Here is a 19,717-nt window from a genome sequence, read left to right as displayed (position 1 = left end):
TGATTGACAAAACCGTTTAAAAAAAGACATTTTATGTATAGTTCTCCAGGCTGGCAGGATAACAAAAAAGACGTCAGTAATAATGCACGCAGTACGACAAAATAAGTAAAAAAATTGGTTGTAAACAATAAAGAGAAATAATGCGTTACATAAGGTTCTTACGATACTTTTATCTCTTGCCAGATCTACGACTTTTTGGGCAAGTGCCATCTAGAGAAGGTCGTGGTAGTTGTTAGAAACACGTACAGGCAAACAAATTTTCGCGGATAGACGTTTGTTTTGCATAATAAGCACAAAACGCTTGACGGGCCACCATGTTTGCGGTCTCAAAGGCAGAACAGCAGCAACTAGACACAGTGAAAACAGCGGAGGAGGGGGAACCCACTTTAAATTCGTCTTGTGGGCCTATGTGTTCTGAACGTCTTACATTTTTCCGAAACAGTACATGTGATTTCTTTTTACTGCTAGAACAGTAATTACGTGCTCTGTTTATTGAAAAAAGTTATTGTAGAAAAATTAAAAAATATGCGACGTTCACCGGCTGCGAAGTACCTCTTTTTTGTCACCTTCCGAATCTGGATGACTTGCGAATATTTTTTCAAAAAGGCATTGTGGACAGTCGTGCAGCAGGAAACGAAAGAGCGCTTTATTGCATGATGCCGGTGTACTTGTAGAGAGGCAGGGCAGGCTTGCGCATGCGTAGTCACTGCAATGCTTGATGACGTAGCACCTGGTCACATCTTCCTTCCCTTAGAAAAAAAATAAACCTTCTAAATGTGCCTTCTAAATGAAGGCACATGGAAGAAACAATTCAAAGTTCAATTTGCACTACATCCGCGGAACAGTTTCTGTTGGGCGCTCTGGGAGAGGATAGCGTTGTGGCAATCTTCGCAGTCTTGTGCTTCGACGCAGCGTTTCTTGAGGTGCTTGCTGCTCAGTGGTGCACGGCTGCTGGCTGGAACGCGCTGTCGCTATCGCGCTTTCTGGCTGCTGTGAGAAAACCTGTCCGTTTGTTGACCTGAGGTGTTCTCTCGTGCGTTGTAGATGCTGGCCGTTCTCAGTAGCAACAATATAAGAGCGTGGTGTACTTGCCGGGCCCATGACGACTGCTGGTGCCCAAGTCTTGTTTGTTGTATCGTAAACCTATATACTGTGGACCCACTGTGCACTTCCGGTAGATTCCGCGTTGATCTGTTGTAGAAGACGCGTTGTTTTCACCTTAATTCGCCGAGTCGCTTTCAGACAACTTCGGTCGGCATGGTTTGGGGTTCTAGGTGGCAGTCTGGTACGGGCAGCTTGGTCCTCGTCTGTCGACCCATGAGCCATTGGACGGGTGACTTTAGGCGGTCATTCCTTGGCATGTTTCTCCATTCAAGCAGGCCGCTGTAGAACTCCAGTGTTCCAAACCGGCACTTCTTCAGTAGTTTCTTTGCTTCTTGGACGGCCCTTTCAGCCATGCCATTACCGCGAGGGTAATGCGGACTGGAAGTCACGTGGGTGATGCCCAGCTGCGTTGGAAAAATACGGAAGCACGCGCTATTGAACGGGGGACCATTATCGCTGCATATCTTGTCTGGTATGCCGTGCGTGGCGAAGATTTGCATGCACACGTTTGTCACTGCTTCTGCCGTAGTTCGATGTATCTGCTTGATCTCGAAAAAAAAAAGAATAGAAATCTACCACAACGAGGTACTCATCGCCTTCGTGGTAGAAAATGTCGATTCCGACTACTTGCCACGGCAAAGTAGGTATATCGGGACTAAGCATTGGTAGTTTGGCGTTCCTGCTCCTGTACTTTTGGCAAAGGGGACACGCTTTCGCTAGAGCTGCAATATCTGCCGACATGTCCGGCCAGTACATAACCGCTTTGGCTCTTACCTTCATCTTTTCTTCACCCCCGTGTGCCGCGTGAAGCAAACGAAGTACTTCCTGCCTTTTTGTAGGCGGAATGATCAACTTGTTGCTTCTTAGGACAAGGCCATCTTCGACGTGAAGTTCGTCGTGGTAGTTCCAATACGCTCGTGTGGTTTGAGACACCTCAAGCTTGCTCTCAGGCCATTCTGTGCTTGAATAGCTGCACAGTTCCGTCATTGTTGCATCCTTGAGTACTTCTTCCCGGATTTCCTGCAGTTGCCGATCAGAGACTGAAAGAGAAGAGAGCGTGCACATGAAAATCCAGTGATTCTTCTTTCAGCTCCTTCTGGTTAGAAAAACGCGAGAGTGCATCCGCTAGGAAAAGTTATTTTCCTGGTTTGTAAATCACTTTTATAGGAAACCTCTGAAGGGAGAGTCTCGTACGCGGCAATCGTAATGGGCACTCGCATAGTGGTTTCCTAAATATTGACTCTAGAGGGCGGTGATCGGATTCGACGATTACCTCTGGCTGCCCTAGGATGTAGTCTTCAAACCTGGCGCACCCGTGAACAACGGCTAGCAGCTCTTTCTCGATTTGGGCGTATTTCTTTCGTGCTTCGGTAAGCGAACGCGACGAGTAGGCGATTGGGTGTCCATTTTGCAAAATACCTGCCCCTACCCCTTTCTGGCTTGGATCCACGGACAACGTCAAGGGAACACCTTTCGCAAAATAGGCGAGAACAGGTGCTTTTGTTAGGCAAGCGCGAAGTGTATTGAAGCTTTCTTGGGTCTCTTGTGTCCCGACCCAGGCCGTGTTCTTCTTCAATAGCTCCCGAAGGGGTGCAGATAGTGAAGACATGTTGGGGATGAAACGCGCCGCATTGTTCATCATCCCGAGAAAAACCTGCAGTTCCTTACAGTTTTGTGGTGGTGGCACTTGCGAGATGTCGTCTACTCGACCGGGATCCAGGCAAAGTCCTTCTTGCGTGAGGATATGACCCAAGTATCGAACTTGCGGCTGCAAAAAACGACACTTTTTTTTGTTCAGATTTAGATTGTGCACTCTGCAGCTTGCGAACAAAACTGCTAGATTTTTGTCATGCTCTTCTCGACGGTTTCCCCATACAAGAATGTCATTCATTACAACGGCTACACCACTCAGGCCTTCAACTACCTGATGCATTGCCCGCTGAAAAACTTCTGGAGCCGATGCAATTCCGAAGGGCATGTGCAGAAATTTGTAGCGGACGTAGGGAGTGCTCATGGCACATAATAATGAACTTTCTTCGTCTACCTTAATTTGCCAAAATCCTGAAGATGCATCTAGCGTTGAAAAGAACTTTGCCCCATGCAGGCGCGGAACTACATCTTCTAATGTAGGTATATGATAGTACTCCCTCAGTATGGCCTTGTTTGTGTCCGAAGGATCTAAACAAATGCGCGCTTTGTCATTCCTAACTACTCCGACCATGTGGCTTACCCAGGCAGTAGGTTCAGTTACCTTTGCAATGACGAGGTCACGCTCCATTTTATCGAGCTCTTGTTTCACGCGTTCTTGAAGAGCAACCGCAACTCGCCGTGCTGGCTTGATGCTGCCTCGTGTGCCTGGCTTGAGCTCGATGTGGTACGAAACACCCTTCAGCTCCCCGAGGCCTTGGAATACATCTTCAAAACCGGCACTCGGGTCCTGGCTTGTCTGGGCATCGACCGCGCGTACGCGGGATATTAGTCTTAAGCGCTCTGCAACACTGCCACTCACTGTTACCGGCACGGACTGGGGTACGATGAAAAATTCCATTTGACAAGTCTGAGCCATGTACGAAGTCGGTAACGTGATTTTACTCAACGCCGTTTGCTTGTGGCCGAAAAAAGCGCGCAAGGTGGTTGAGCATGACTGCGCCGACTGCGTAGTTAGTTTCCGAAACGTCGCCTCAGGCATGACACAGCAGTTGGCTCCCGTGTCAATTTTGCATTCAACCGCTGAACCTGCGATAACAATTTCCGCCGACCAACGGTCCTCACTGGAGATAGCATACGCTTCTAGGTTGTAGAAAATACTCGTCTTCAACTCCCAAAACGACCTGCTTTACTTCGCGTGTGGTCGATCTAGGCGTTCGCTTTGGCTGACGGCACACACGAGCGAAACGATTGCTTCTGCCGCAATTGTTGCAGCGTTTGCCCTGCGCCGAACATTTCCCATATTGATGCTTTTCAAGACCTCAGCCCGTGCAAGGCGTTGTATTTTCTGTGACTGCGGCAATTGTCGGGTTGTTCGTTCTGGCTCTGATTTCTAGTAGTTGTTCTTTTGCTTGTTCTCTTGCGCGGCACATTTGCATTATTTTGAAAACGAGGGGTTTTCTGAGAGAAGCTTATCTTTGATGCCAAGAATCATCCTGCTCCGAATCAGCCGTTCCTCGAGCTCACCGAACTCGCTTCTCCCCGCGAGGATTGATTGATTGATATGTGGGGTTTAACGTCCCAAAACCACTATATGATTATGAGAGACGCCGTAGTGGAGGGCTCCGGAAATTTAGACCACCTGGGGTTCTTTAACGTGCACCCAAATCTGAGCACACGGGTCTACAACATTTCCGCCTCCATCGGAAATGCAGCCGCCGCAGCCGGGATTCGAACCCGCGCCCTGCGGGTCAGCAGCCGAGTACCTTAGCCACTAGACCACCGCGGCGGGGCTCCCCGCGAGGATTCGCAGCTCCGTAAGCCAGTCATTGAACGACTCTCCCTCTTGTTGGTCCTTGGAGCCAAATCGAAATTCGTTAAAGGTGAGGTTCTCAGAAGGCTTGAGATTCGCCTCGAACTTTGCTGAAATCATTCCGAGGTCTTTTTTATCGTCTTCGCTGTCGAACTTGAAAGTATAGAATGTTCTTCTCGCGTCTTCGCCTATTGTCATCAAAAGGGTTGCGGCTTGAACATCCTTAGGCTGCTAGCTCAGTCTCGTCGCCGTAGCAAAAAGGTCAAACTCACGTTTCCATGTGGTCTAGTTGTAAAACATGTCCCCAGACAAGTCTAATTAATGGCCTCGGTGGCTGCAGCAGCGTTGACGCCATTCTCGCGACGGGCGTTTGCGGCCGGCTGGTGGGTTCATTAATTGCCGACTTACGGTGGTATCCAACGAACCACTTATGACGCCATGGGGACAGTCGTGCAGCAGGAAACGAAAGGGCGCTTTATTGCATGATGCCGGTGTATTTGTACAGAGGCAGGGCAGGCTTGCGCATGCGTAGTCACTGCAATGCTTGATGACGTTGCACCTGGTCACAGGCATCTCTATTGCAGCCGGAACAAAGACGTATAATTCACGTTTAAATCTATTCGTTGGAAGCAAGGATTTCTTGTAGATATCTGTAATATGTTTTACACTAAAGCGGAGAAATTTCGTAAATGCCGCAATATTGCTTCATTTCAGGTCTTCTTTTCTTAAAGGAAGCGCTAGCTCTGTGAACCTCTTCAGGAATTGCGGAACATGCTGCTTTTTCGAGCTTCTACTGGCTGCTGTAGAACAGAGGTGAGTACATGACGTGCATATCTGCTCAGTTATTTGCTTCCAACTTACACTGCTCTTTCCGAACCCTTGTCATTATAGTTTACCTACGACAGGCGCCATACATCAGCTTGATGGGTAGGTGCGAAAAAATTTCGTTTCTTTTTTTATGCCAATACGGTGCGTTACGTCCACTGCAAATTGCTTTGCGAGGATTCACTATAGCAATGACAACAAACCCTAGTTACGTGTGCGATGTATTTCTTTCTTTTACAGCAGCTCCACAATTTCATACTGTAAGTTGCTCACTCAATTGACAAGTTCTATGGGCGATGGCATGGTGTGATGGTGGTGCATTTGTAATACTCTACACGAAAACCCTAACACGGCTTTCTGTATGTAGAACATGCGAAGCGAAAAATCGTGCCGTGGCCGTTTATGTTTCAATCTCGATAATATACCACTTCTGTAGGCTGGAAAACTTATCTACGTCTTCTTTAAATGTCATATTTAGTAAATGTATTTAGCAACAGAGAAATTGGCGTTTGTGCCTTGGTTTCTTCTGATATCTGGCTCATTCAACCGCAAAGCTTTAAATGTAAAAGGTGGGCCTCATTTGCTTATTGCCCTAGCATTGTTTCTCAGTTCAAAACTGCACGAAGGCAAAGAACATTGCTGCTGAATCCAGAAAATGGATTAATATTGCAACTAGCAGGACAGTTGATTGGCTTCGTTAAAATGTTTCAAAAAAAAAGCTCAGAAAATGAAATCCCAACATATAGGCAACATATACAAGCAGCAGGACTTTTAATCAAAAGCGCAGAAAGGTATACAGGCACATAGCAAAACGGTATTAGTAAATTGATTAGGAATCAGAATAACGTTGATACAGCTTATGATGGTGACGAAAACGTGCGTCGCGGTTTTTATTATGCATACTCACGCTGTAGTTTCCTTATTCCTAGTCTTGTTTTTTGCAATATGTAGTATAGCTTCCTACGCTTTTCAATAAAATTTTAGTTTTTAGTGGCGCGTCGTCCTGCCCCCTCGGTGACTCTGGGTTGCGGCTTTTTCACACTTTTTTCAAACGTGACTTTACCTCAACTCCCCGCCATGAAGATTATCTATTGCACACACTACACTTGTCAAGCTCTATCTCAGTTAATTTAACTGTTTAGTCCGAATAAAGCTAAAGCCTTCTTACGAGTGAGAAGGGTGGGCAAGGCACAGGGTGCTACACATGATACACATGTACTGGTCCGAGCTCTCCCGTGAACATGAAACAAATAGAAGAAATAGTTAAGCATTTCTAACTAGAACACCAGTAATTGAAGGGATACGTTCTTGCAGTCCAAACCCCTTTTTTTCTACGTGTAAAGGGACCCACTTCTCCTCAATAAGTTGTGTCTTGTAATGCGTAGTTACATGTTACAAATCAGGTGTTTCACGCACAGCAGATAAAGCCAGAAAAAAAAACATACTCAGATTTAAATTGATGAGGATGAGTTTTTTACTTATTGAAGTGGCCCATTGTTTTAGACAAACCGAATGACAGGTGATCCGTTGCCATAATCTTTTTATGTGAAGTTAGTGAATTGAGATCTTTTAAGCCTGACAAACATAATTTATTCTACTTGCTTTAGGCTTTCTTCTGATTTAGGCTGCAACAGATTGATTTGTTAATTCTGAGTGATGTGTGTAAGTACAATGAATGCAGCACAGCAAAACAAAATAAGCTTGGGACCTTCTCTTACACATGCAATGCAAAAGTAAAGCCATATGAGGACAATTGTAAATGAAGGAGAGAGTTGTGGAAACAAGCAAGAAAAAAAAGCGAGTTGGAGGGGGGAAAGCTCTCTTTCACTTCCGAAGCAAGTTTTCAGGGGCTGAGTGCATTTTCAGTGGAAGAGAAACAAATGAGCAACTGCCGTTGGAAAGGCAATTAATTGCCGAAAACAAGCCAAGTTCACACTTTTTAGGCATCTTTTCGTTTTCTCTCTGTACACTTATAGAATACTTCGAAGCAGCCAATGTGCATGGTGGCTCACGATGGCGATGTTCCTAAATTAAAGGCAAGTCACAAGATTAAGCACACGTCCGGAGCCCATTGCCTGGAGCAATCTCTCGCCTACCGCCGTCCAGCGCAAACGTCGTCTTTGACCCGTAGTAAATTTCACGAAGCCCAGGTCAGACAAACAAACAAACAAACAAAAACTCACAGCTTTCCTCGCTTCTTCGCCTTCTCAATTTTGTAAAATTTCATCTAAGGGTAGATGACATAGACATCTACTTTTATTATTACGCTACTATTTATAGTAAAAAAAAACTTGCTTCACGCAAGTGGTGGTGTTCCCTGGCACTTCGCTCTCCTCAGTTTCAGGCCGTCTGCTTTATGCGCCCATGTAGGCCATATTTAAGTTGAAAGCACCGCGAGGACATTCAGGCTTATAATCATGTGCGTTTATGGGGGGCCCTAGATGGGCAGAAAAAAAATGCCATCAGAGAGGTGTAGGAAGGGAAGAAATGAAAGGCATGGAGGTAAACCAGACGCACGTCCAGTTTGCTACCCTGCACTGGGGGAAGGGGTGAGGGGATCAAAGGAGAAGAGAGAGAGAAGTGAAGGGCAACGTGTGTCTAGATGTTACCTTGTCCATTGCACGCTTATAAGTGGCCGCGTAGTCCGGCCGTCTTTAGAAAACTTAGCAGTGCTCGCGTCGCTTTGCTGGCCTGCGACGCGTACAGCCATGAACCAAGGATCTTCTCTTCGGAGAAAGGTCTACTGTCTAGTGTCTCTAACGTTTCGAGTAGCAAGTTGCGTTCGCTCGAAAAACGTTCACATGAACACAGTAGAAGTTCTATTGTCTCGTAAGTGTCACACGATTCACATCGGGAGCTATCCGTCATTCCTATGCGAAGGGAGTACGCCTTTGTAAAAGCTACTCCTAACCACAGGCGGCACAGTGAAGTTGCATCCTGGCGGGAGAGGTCCGATAGAATTTGGAGCTTTCTCAATGGGTCCAATTTGTGTAGGTGGTAGGTTCCTGACACTGAGGTCACTCAGCCAAGTAAGTTCCCGACATGGTGTCAGCGAACGAGTGAAGGCCCCTCGCAGCGTCGGTTCTTGACAATGGAATTGGGGTTGTCTGGGCGTCCGCGTGGGGGGATCGGGCAGGATTATCAGCAAGGTCATTACCGACAATACCACAATGTCCCGGTAACCACTGGAACACCACGTCATGTCCTTTCGATAAAACTTCGTGAATCACTTCTCTTATTTCATTCACTGGTTGTCGATGCTCCCTTTGTCGTAAAGTTGATTGCAAGCTCTGAAGGGATGCCTTGGAGTCGCAGAACATAGCCAATTTTTGAGGTCGGGCTTCCGCGATATAAAGTATAGCAGCACGTAAGGCGGCAAGCTCCGCTGCTGTGGATGTTGTCCTATGCGACAGTTTGAGCTTTATAGTGACCTGGTACACCGGGATGACAACAGCACCTGTGAAGCTGTCAGCCGAGACCGATCCATCGGTGTAAATGTGGGTCCTCTGGCCATATTTTTCGTTGAGTAGCGACAATGTCATTTGTCGTAGGACCACTGTTGAATAACGGCTCTTGTTCGTTATTCCCGGAATAGTAAGGCACACCTGTGGTTGTTGTAGGCACCATGGAGATAACGCTGGTCTTGTTGCTGGAGTGAAGCCGAAAAGAAGGCATTCTCTATGGGCAGAAATAATCTTTGAAAACATCGCTTGTGGTTTTTGAAGTGGCAACACTGCATCATGGTGACCAGGAACTCGGCAGAGGTGTCTTATGTGGGCTCTCAAATTGTCAGTGGTGATGTATGTTTGAATTGGATGCTCTCTTGCGATCATTATTGCCCCTTAGGTTGAGGTGCATCGCGGCAATCCTAAGCACACGCGTAGTGCTTGTCCTTGCAGACTTTCGAGTGTGCGGATGTTTGTCTTTCACGTACTTGCCAGTAACGGCAAGCTGTAGCGCAAAAATCCCAGAAACAGTGCCCTGTATAGCTGCATCATTGACCTTATCGATGTTTCCCAAGATTTTTCGCAAAGGAACCGCATTATATGGACGATGGAAGTTAGCCTTCTCTTCAGGTAATTGCAGTGGGCACTCCACAAAAGGTCCCTGTCAATAATCACACCCAGGAAGCGATGGTTCTTCTGGTATGGAATATTTTGCCCATTGATGGTAACGGGGTATTGTGTCATGGCTCTGCGAGTAAACGCAACCAATGCATATTTCTTCGTTGAGACGGAAAGACCTTGCTTGCGGAGATATGAGCATGTCAAGGTGGCAGCCTGCTGGACTCTTGCACATACTTGTAGACGAGTTACAGCCGAAATCCATAGACAAATATCGTCAGCATATATGGATATCAGGATAGTACTTGGCAAAATTTCACGAAGTCCTACCATCACGAGGTTAAATAAAGTGGGACTTAATACGGTGCCCTGAGGGACGCCGTATTATTCATATGATTCATGAATATATACTGACGGAATGAAGAGATGCGGGATCTCTTCATTCCGTCAGTATATATTCATGAATCGTATTCCTATAATAGTTATATGTGAACCAAACGTGCAACAACATTCTAAACTATCAGGGTATGAATCTTTCGTTTTTTAAACGTGCGAGGAACGCAGCAAGGCGGTTGTTTACATTCGCACAGATTTCACATATGTGCATCATGCACTTCAACCACATGATGACAATAAATATGTCTGCTTACGTGTTAAAAGGGAAAAAGCGTCATTCACACTCATTGGTGTCTACATATCACCATCCGGACGATTTGAACAAGACCGACTACGAGACATACTGACAACAACTACGGGCCCGTGGATTATAACTGGAGACTTCAACGCACATCACTTAATCTGGGGTAGCTCGACGATCAATGCTAAAGGAAGAAACCTTGTGTCATTCGCCTCCAAGCATGACCTATCTTTCTTAAATGATGGCAGTCCTACATACCTGCGGGGCCTTACGTACAGCAGTTGCCTCGATTTGACTCTGGTATCCAGAAACTTCCGGTCGCAAGGGCACTGGTTTTCAGACATCAAAACTCATGGGAGTGACCACATTCCAACTTATATGCGAAATGCCCTCACCTTCCCAGAAAATAATTGTGAGGAAATGCGAATGCATTTTTTGCAAAGAGTGAGGGCACCGTGGCCGCCAGACATTCGCCTTCACCGACTTTCGCCATTGCCTTGAGAGGGGCCCAGCCAGCGAACGGTCGAGAGTGAGGAGCGAGCAGACGGGAGAGTGGGGCGCAAGCGTTCTCGGCTCTGCGTTAGCGTTTCACAGCAACGTCTCTAGCGCAACTTTCCGGATGTTCTTGGGAGGCGCCCAGCCAGCCTACGGTCGGGAGGGAGGCTAGAGTGGACGGTAAGTGGAGAGCAGGGAGGAGATAGAGCGACCGGCGAGAGAAGCAGTGGTGAAGTACTGCACCTAAAGCACCTACTCTCTCGTACACTCTTTTGCATCACATGCTCCGCTTGCTACGATTGAAGTTAGGTGCGCGCGCCCGCAGCTGTTGTTTTGAGAGCGGGAGTGAGTGCCGAGAGATAACACCTGCCAGCGCGCGGCCGCCACCGCGGGCGCAACCGCTGGATGCCTGGCATAGCCCTTCTAATAAATACATGCACATTTAAAAAATTTTGAGGATCTTCAAATCTATCGTTAAAACAATTCGAAGGCGAGAGTCCTACCTGCGATGTATTAGGAATCCTTCTATGATTCATGTGTTTCATGCATATTGTGCCTTATCTGTTGTCGCCTACTTCCTCAACCTTCCCCACTATCCACTAGGCACTGTCTCGGTTCCCACAATAGCATGCCCTTGCTGCATAAAAGCGTAACCTTTAGGAAGCAGTCTCACACAGAACGCCGCCGTTTTCATGCTCGCCAAGCTGCCGCCTCTTCTGTACCCCTCCCAAGTAGTGATCAAGCCCAATGCTGCTTAACCTCGGGGATCGGACGAGAACCGGCACATTCAGCATGGTGATGCCATCGACTTTTGGCCGCCACCTTTCGAACAACCGGCGAATTAAATTTACCGACCTTGCAATGCCATCAATAAACTTATTTCTCTCCTCTATACCCGGATGCTTTTTAGGACGTTGGCCGCAACAGTTGATGTGCATCGTACAACTGAGGTGCATCGCCTCAGTCTCACGCTTTCCCGAAGACGAAGCAAGTGCGTGGTCTTCTCCCATGCTTCAGCGTCCTGAAATTTGGCTTTATTGTAATTGTGTTTTACTAACGTACTTTTTCATTATTATAGAGGGTTTCAAAGTCGTAAGCGTTTTGGCATTGCGCCAGCATTGCTTTAATGTTCTTTCGCATGGTGAAGTTAATGATGGACATTTCAATTTGGTTTGTAGTATTACTTATACAATACTTTACACCTGGTCGTAACGCATCCGAAGATAAAAAAAACTGTTACTGTCAAAAAGCACATGAAGCCAATGAAATGGTCATCTTCTTCATTAATGAAAAAGTTACATTTCCGGCACAAGGCAGAAGCAATGGATGCGATAGCAACCCATCGTACTAGTAGACGAAGTAGGGCTAAGAGATTTATAAACCATACGAAATATAGAGAACATGGTCGAATGTGCATTCAGAAGCAGCGTCTCTCGCACGTGCACAGCACGTTCTTCCTGTGGCTGAGCACGTATGCGAATCCACCTTGCTTCAGCGTGACTAGCATTTCATTGGAGCTGTTCGTACGACATGCGGTGGCATCACAAAGGCCGAACATACAGCATTTACACCGGGGTTTGACCGGCATTTTATTCATTGCGTCAGCCGACATCGACAATACAAGGGACGGTAGCAAAAAGTACAATTCCAATGCACTTCGTCCACCTGTTTCAGACATTGCAGTAGGCGTCAACACTGGAAACAGCTAGATAGTGGTAGATGCTTCCAGGCTAGCTTGTTACTTCATATATGACTTCCACCCACCACGGGGGTTTGGCTAGTTCTACTTTTCAGTGGAACTAGCTGTCTTATTTTTCGTGCTGCATAACTACAAGTGAGACATACATGCTTTGTTCAAGGATGTTTCTTTGAAGTTCATTGAAAGTAAGCCAGTGGTAAATGTGTGCATTTACAAATCACCGTTAGCGAGATGAATAGATAGAGCAGCGTGGCCTTATTGGCTAACGCAGTTCCCACAGGAGCAGTGGTCGCTTGATTGAATCTCCGGTGGTTGCCTCGGATTATTTTCTTCAAACTTCTTTTTCTTTATGCGGTACGTGATACGGCGACGGCAAAAATCACCCAGTGTTCATATAATTGCGATCGCAGTAGTAACTGTGAAAAGTTTTGTGGTGTCAATTTATCAACCAACATTTTAGCAATTTCGCAATGATTCTTGATAACATCTCGTTGAAGAGGCATGTAAAGCTGGAAACCAAAAGTGTGGGACAAAATATACGACTTGCCTTTGATGGGGAGCTCAGCCTGGATTCCCAGTTTTGTTTACAGAAGTCGTGAATTGCCGGTCATTTAGCTTCCATATGCCACTAATCTCGAATTTTTATGTTTCAGCCTTAAGCTTGTCGTTTAACCTTTTTTTTTCGTTACTTCTTCGTTCCTCGACTGCTTTCACCCATGTTTCCATATCCCCGAACTTCTTAATTGATGCAACATGACTCAGGCCATACGAAACTTCGCTATAACTTACTACGCATGAACACTTATGACACGTTTTCTTCACGGTGATTATTTTTCTAACAAAAAGACATTTCTGAAGAAAAGAATAAAAAGCTTTCTGAAAGAGACCGTTTAGCGTTATTTTTTATTTCGCAGTGGAGCCACGCTCAAGCCTACCACGTAACAAAAGGTGTGAAAAGATAAACAGAGGTCAAAAACGTCACTTTGGGTGCCTTTCCTGGCAGCAGTCGTATCATGAGCGAGCACGCAAAGCTCTAACGCAAAACAAAAGTTGAGACATGGAAAGATAAAACTGCGTAAAAAAGAAGTCTCGTTTGTGAGGACAAATGGTTCTCCTGCAAAACAGGATGACAGCAATTTTTCGCCGTAAAGAGCGCAGCATAAAATGAAGGAAAAACAAGCATGGACAAACTCAAGCATAGAATAAAGGAGAAATTGCACGTTAGAGTAAAATAGCAATGGCGGGCAGAGGGCATTGGTAGAGACGCAGGAAAGAATGACTCAGAGCGGACTATGGTCCTCTCAAGGGAACCGTCTGTATATCCGGGGCTCTTTTAACAAGACCAGCTCCTAAAGCGGCGGCAGAAATGACCACCATGTCACTGCTGCTAACCTCTTTCACTTTGTAGTGCCACTATTTTTTTGTTTTTCATTTTCTATTCTATGCGCTCTTTCGAGAAACCGTATAACGAACTCATGAAATTGTTTGACACGGGATGAAAGGGCAGCTAGAGTCACGTCTTTTGTGATGAATTTGGAAGATACGAGGGAATATTGAGAGTGTCGAGGTATTCGTTTTCTTGGAAGCCATCTGAATATAAATTGCTTGCTAATTGGCACCTGAGTCGCCTGGTCCGATTCAAAGTGGTTGAGCAGTCCCACCAGATCGCGGAAATTTTTGTGCTCTACAATTCGACACACTATGGCCTGGAGTTCTTTTTCAAGTTCCTTTTTCTTTCTTTTTGTTTCGGGGGGGGGGGGGCTTTTTAACAGTAAAGCTATTCCAACTCGGCGTGAAATCTCTGATGGCAATGAAAGGTCATACTTACATACAATCATGCACCACTGCACCGCTACAGTTTTCTGTTTTTTTACCAGCAAATATGTAACACTTTACTTAGCAGTATTTTTCATTGTCCAACTTCAGAATTTCAGTTTTTCGTCTACCTAATGTAATAATCATTGGTAAGTTTTTGTTAGCCGTTTTGCAAGATTTGTATTGTTTTCATGACTGACACCGCACTATTATATTGTTTTACTTCTCTTGTTTCTTGTGTGTATGCATTGCTCATTTTGATATAAACCTGAAACTGTGTTGTAGTGTGCTGTTTTTTATTATTTCATGATTTACTGAAGTTTTAAAATCGACGTCCAGATTTTTTTTTCATATCTTTGCTCAGCGGGTTTTCCAATGCCAAGTTAAGCTGCAAACACAGCAGATTTTCGCTCCCATTGTTGCGTATTCTTTTCGCAATTTCGTAAAAAAAAACGCTGAACAGAACTGAAACTGAAGTTTGCTTTCTATCTGCTAATTAAAAAAAGTAAAGATTTTGTGGAAGTGACGTGCATGCGTGTTAAAAAAAGGAAGAAAAGAACTGTTGCCACGTATGTAATCTGCAAGTGTGTTGATAATTGTCAGATGCCATAAAACGCCGCTGATAAATAAGTTAGCAATTTCTATAGCGGGAGCAGGTGCCATTGTTTTGACAGGATGTGAGTTTTTATAACTGCGTATTGCGTTGAGCGTGACGTCAGTTACAACTTGTCAATTCAAAAGATGAGAAGCTTTGTCGTCTTTTTTTCCATAGATGTGCGCTTGCGTGTATAATTCGAATGAGCCTCCCATCCCCGGCTGACTTCATATAAATATGTGAACGCAAGGACACCATTTATACAAGGGGCTAAAACACCACAGCGTTTCAAGAACGGTTTTCAAGAACGACCGAAATGCATAGCTCTATGCTAATGCAGCAGCTGGACAGCAATTCTCTGCCTGAAATATCAGGCACCAAGAGAGTATTGTATAGTTGACGTAGCTGAGTTTATAACTTCAATTTCAGCTAACATGGTCTGCTTTACAAACGCTGTAGAAGTTTTCAGAATAAAACACGAGTAAAAGGCAGCTCTGGGATGGACACCACTTTTCACTGCTCCAGCAATGCGACTTATTTATTATCCAACGTGACTTTGTAAGTTGAAATGATGATCAGGCTGATAGAACAGATAACGAAAGAGGGTAAAGCCAAGTACGGAAAAATTATGGGCCATCTCCCCGAAGAGAACCCTGATGAATTGCGAAGCAGCAGCGGTTCACAGGGCGTTGACGCGGTTGAAACGGGCGTCGATGCAGGTGCTGGAAGAACAGTTTGAAGCAAAACTCGGTGTGGAGTTTACTAGAGTAAACGTTTTTTTGAAACGCAAAGACACAGGAGGTGGGTTGAGTTTCGTGTAAGTATCATTAGGGCGTTTGGCAAGAATTCGTAGTCGTCATTTGGTCAGAGTCGGGATACGGGTGCTGGAGCGGAGAACGCCCGTTTCGGCTTCACTGCCACGGCCTTGTGATCGGTGAAGTGCCCGCTGAGAGGTTCCTGCAGACACGCCATGGAGGAAGGAAAACTGGGGAGAGGCCCTCACTATCCAAGCGGCAGAAAAAAAAAAGTGTGGCGGAAGTCACGTGCTTTCTCGCAATGGTTGCTATGGCAATGTGGGCACGCCGTTGAAGCCCCGTCATGGCCCCGTCGTCTCGCATCGTCGGTAAATCACACCTTTGATCGGCTTGTTATCTGTGGATGTGCATTTTTATGACATAATTGTGTTCGCCTGTGACGTAACGTTTTAGAAGTTCATCCTACAGTGAGTATATGGCGTCACGGTTGCGTGCGCAGCATTCAGTGTGCCATCGCAAGGGGTTTTCGAAGCCCGAGACAGCTTCTCTGAGAAGGCTTGGCACCGCAACTTCGCTGTTTGCCTTCGATACCGTAGTGCTGCATTCTACCGCGATGAAAAGATACATTTCCAAGAACAGAATGACACCTCCGGCGGCTCTTAATGTTGGAGACTGTGTTGACCCGTTTCTGTGCGCGTCGGTGACGATAGCAAAGCATTGGCCTGGTGCTCTCACTGAAGGCTGCATCGTCAAGAGTAGAAAAGGCGTGCCTAACCCAATTGAGTTTGACACAAGAAGGCGATTTCCGAAGCTTCTTGGCGTGTTCTGATTTCACTGCGTTTTGGGCGAGGTAGATTTATATGAGCCGAAGTTCTCTTCAAAGCGGTCGTACCAGAACGACTACCGCGCCCCACTGTAGCTTGACTGAAGTGCCACCACGTTGGTGTGATTGTGGGGGTGCGAATGTTATGACGCACAAATGCAAGGGATAATCTGAAGGTGCAACATGCTTATATTGAGGAAGGCCAATGCAGATGTCTCTGTTAAACTATTCCGCGTACTCTTAACTTACCGGTTAACCTAAAAAGAAAAGAAGATGGCGATTACCCTGCCGAGTTGCACAGTTTCTTTCTTGCGTTCAGTTGAATAGGTTTGAAGCACGTAACTGGAAGTTTATTTGAAATGCTCAATAGCAACGCTTGCACTCAATAAAACTGTGCTCCATTTTCTGTACACTCGCCTGGGCAAAATACGGACGTATAACCATGCAGTCAATTGATATTTCTCTGCAATAAAGGCTGGGCATCTAAATGAGCAGCGCGTGCGTCGTTGCGGTTTCTCACGGCACTAGGAACGGCATCCTCGCGAAGGCGAAGTGCCACTGGCGCCACCCGATTGAAGTACTCAGGTGGGAAGTGTTTTGAGCACAATAAAGACCATTTGGTTGGTTCTCAGTCACGTTGGCAGAGTCTAATGGACTCGATTCATGGCCTCCTTCAACGGGGATCTTGGGAAAACCTGCACGAAAGCAATTATAAATGTACGTGAATTCGCGGACATTATTGGCACATGGACAAGTAGTCATTGAAACACAGTGAAATCACGGCGCTGACAAAGCAAACGAAATGAGAAACTCCAGCGCTACCTGCGCCGCGCCGTCAGCGTCGTGGTTAATTGCGCTGCGTTTTATTGCGTTCAAGAACTGTCACCAAGAGCCGTAAATAAACCCCAGGAACACTACGCTGACGCATGCAGTATCGCGTGCATTGTGTTCTGCGAGGATAGCCTCGATCATACCGTACGTCGAACACATAGAAAATTCAATACACTCACCTGTGGAAGCTGACGCCTGGTTCCCTTTTTATCGAGGGCATCGCAGCTTCTTAGCCGATGCGATCAGATATATCGCTTTCCAGCTGGGTCAGCTGGCGATGTTCCTGCTCTCTGGCCAGCGCGACACGATTTCGTATCCTAGCAACCAGATCAGCGTACCTACAAGTGCGAGGAGGAGCGCTCCTACTATTTCCTACTTTCAGCTTCCCAAAATGTGACGTCATGGCCTCTTCCCAGTTTTTTCTTTCCTCCATGAGACACGCGAAGTCAGAGTGGCGGCTGCGGGCGCTGCGGCAAGCGTGCTGCGGGGGATGGATGGATGAATGGATGGATGGATGGATAGATGGATGGATGGATGGATGGATGGATGGATGGATGGATGGATGGATGGATGGATGGATGGATGGATGGATGGATGGATGGATGGATGGATGGATGGATGGATGGATGGATGGATGGATGGATGGATGGATGGATGGATGGGTGGATGGATGGATGGATATGGCTGTACCCTTTAGATCGGGCGGTGGCTAGCACCACCAAGCCTTAATACTTACTGAACCAAAAACTAGATTTCTTTTTTTCCTTTATACAGTGAGTTTGACGATTCGTACTTTGCAGTGAAGAGTTTAATTTTCACTCGTGCCTTGACTTTAGCCACCAATCAGATAACTTCCTTCTAGTTGTGTCTACCCGCTTAAAGTGTATTTTGCCTTCCAGGTCCCCAAACCCAGTGCTTTGAAAAACTCTGCGCCATCATCATGAATAATAGGGTGAAGCCCTTTACAGAACATTATCAAGTGTTCAGCAGTTTCTTCTTCCTCTCCACACATGCCCAGCCGCGATGGTCTAGTGGCTAAGGTACTCGGCTGCTAACCCCCAGGTCGCGGGTTCAAATCCCGGCTGCGGCGGCTGCATTTTCGATGGAGGCGGAAATATCGTAGGCCCGTGTGCTCAGATTTGGGTGCACGTTAAAGAACCCCAGGTGGTCAAACTTTCCGGAGTCCTCCAATACGGCGTCTCTCATAATAATATGGTGGTTTTGGGACGTTAAACCGCACACATTAATCAATCCTCTCCACACACACTGCATGCTGTGTCTACCCCTTCGTTTTTGGCCCGATATGTCTTGGTTCGCAGTACTCCCGTCCTGGCCTCAAACAGTAGAGAACTATCCCGAGTATTATCATAGATCTTTCCTTGGCAATTTCCTGCTTAAATGTTCGATAGATCTCTAGTGCGGACTTCTTAATCATGCCCATTCTCCACATGTCAGTCTCCATTTCCTTCACTTTCTTCTTAACCGATAGTTCTTTTTGGTTTGGCCACCTGCTGTTTTCTAAGTATTTACCAGTCAATTTCCTGGTTCGCTTCCTCCATTTTGTATCGACATTCTTCATGTACAAGTAACTGGAAACCTTCCTAGCCCAACGCTCCTCCCCCATTTCTCTCAATCGCTTCTCAAATTTTATCTTGCTGCTAGCTTCCTTGCCCTCAAATGATGTTCATCCTATATCACCTTGTACTCCCTGATTTGGTGTAATCCCGTGAGCTTCCTGAAGCAAGCCTACCTATTCCACGCTGCCTAATTTCTAATCTTCCTCGAACTTCTGATCTCATGCACAAGACCGCATTGCCGAACGTCAGCCCAGGAACCATGACCCCTTTTCATATTCCTCTCATAACATCGTACCTATTGTAATTCCACAGTGCCCTATTTTTCATCACTGCTGCATTCCTGTTATCTTTAGTCGTCACGTACATTTAGTGATCCCTCAGGTACTCGGTCCCATTGCTTATCAATACGCCCAGATATTTGTATTTGTCTGTTATCTCTAGCGTGACCTCCTGTATTCTAAGCTCACTACCTTCGTTGTCATGGAAAATCATGACTGTTGATTTTTTCTTACTGAATCTAAAATCTAACCTATCTCCCTCATTACCGCAGATGTCCATCAATCTCTGCAAATCTTCCTTGTTGTTGGCCATTAGCACTATATCATCTGCGTACACTAATGCTGGTAGTGCCTGATCAATGAGTTTTCCTTGTTTGACTAAGGACAGGTTGAAGCCCAGTCTACTTCCCTCTAATTTGGCCTCTAATCCTTGTAGGTACAACATGAATAATAAGGGTGGCAGGGGACACCCCTGCCTAAGCCCCCGTTTTACCTCTGCAGGCTTGGATACCTGTTTTTCCCACTTTATAACTACCTTGTTACGTTTATAGATATCCTTTAAAAGATTAGTGACTACATGTTCCACGCCTAGTGTATTCAAGCTTAGTATTCCCCACACTTCCTCTTGAACCACGCTATCGTACGCTTCCTTGATATCCAAAAATGCTAGCCACAGGGGCCTGTGTTTCTTTTCTGCTATTTCGATGCACTGCGTCAGTGAGAAGAGATTGTCTTGCAACCTCCTGTGTTTCCGAAACC

General features: G+C 46.0%; 1 long non-coding RNA gene across 1 annotated transcript in view; it reads left to right on the top strand.

Annotated features, from left to right (window-relative positions):
* Positions 1 to 19,717, top strand: part of LOC142814453 (uncharacterized) — a 316,344-nt gene that overhangs the window by 150,269 nt on the left and 146,358 nt on the right. Inside the window, exon 2 of the long non-coding RNA XR_012894934.1 lies at positions 5,279 to 5,377. This is a non-coding gene — a long non-coding RNA (uncharacterized LOC142814453). The remainder of the gene's footprint in view (positions 1 to 5,278; positions 5,378 to 19,717) is intronic.

The sequence above is a fragment of the Rhipicephalus microplus genome, chromosome 4, assembly GCF_043290135.1.
Source record: "Rhipicephalus microplus isolate Deutch F79 chromosome 4, USDA_Rmic, whole genome shotgun sequence".
NCBI classification, from domain to species: domain Eukaryota; kingdom Metazoa; phylum Arthropoda; class Arachnida; order Ixodida; family Ixodidae; genus Rhipicephalus; species Rhipicephalus microplus.
The sequence above is the reverse complement of the archived record's forward strand: the minus strand, read 5'-3'. Positions and strand labels throughout refer to the sequence as shown.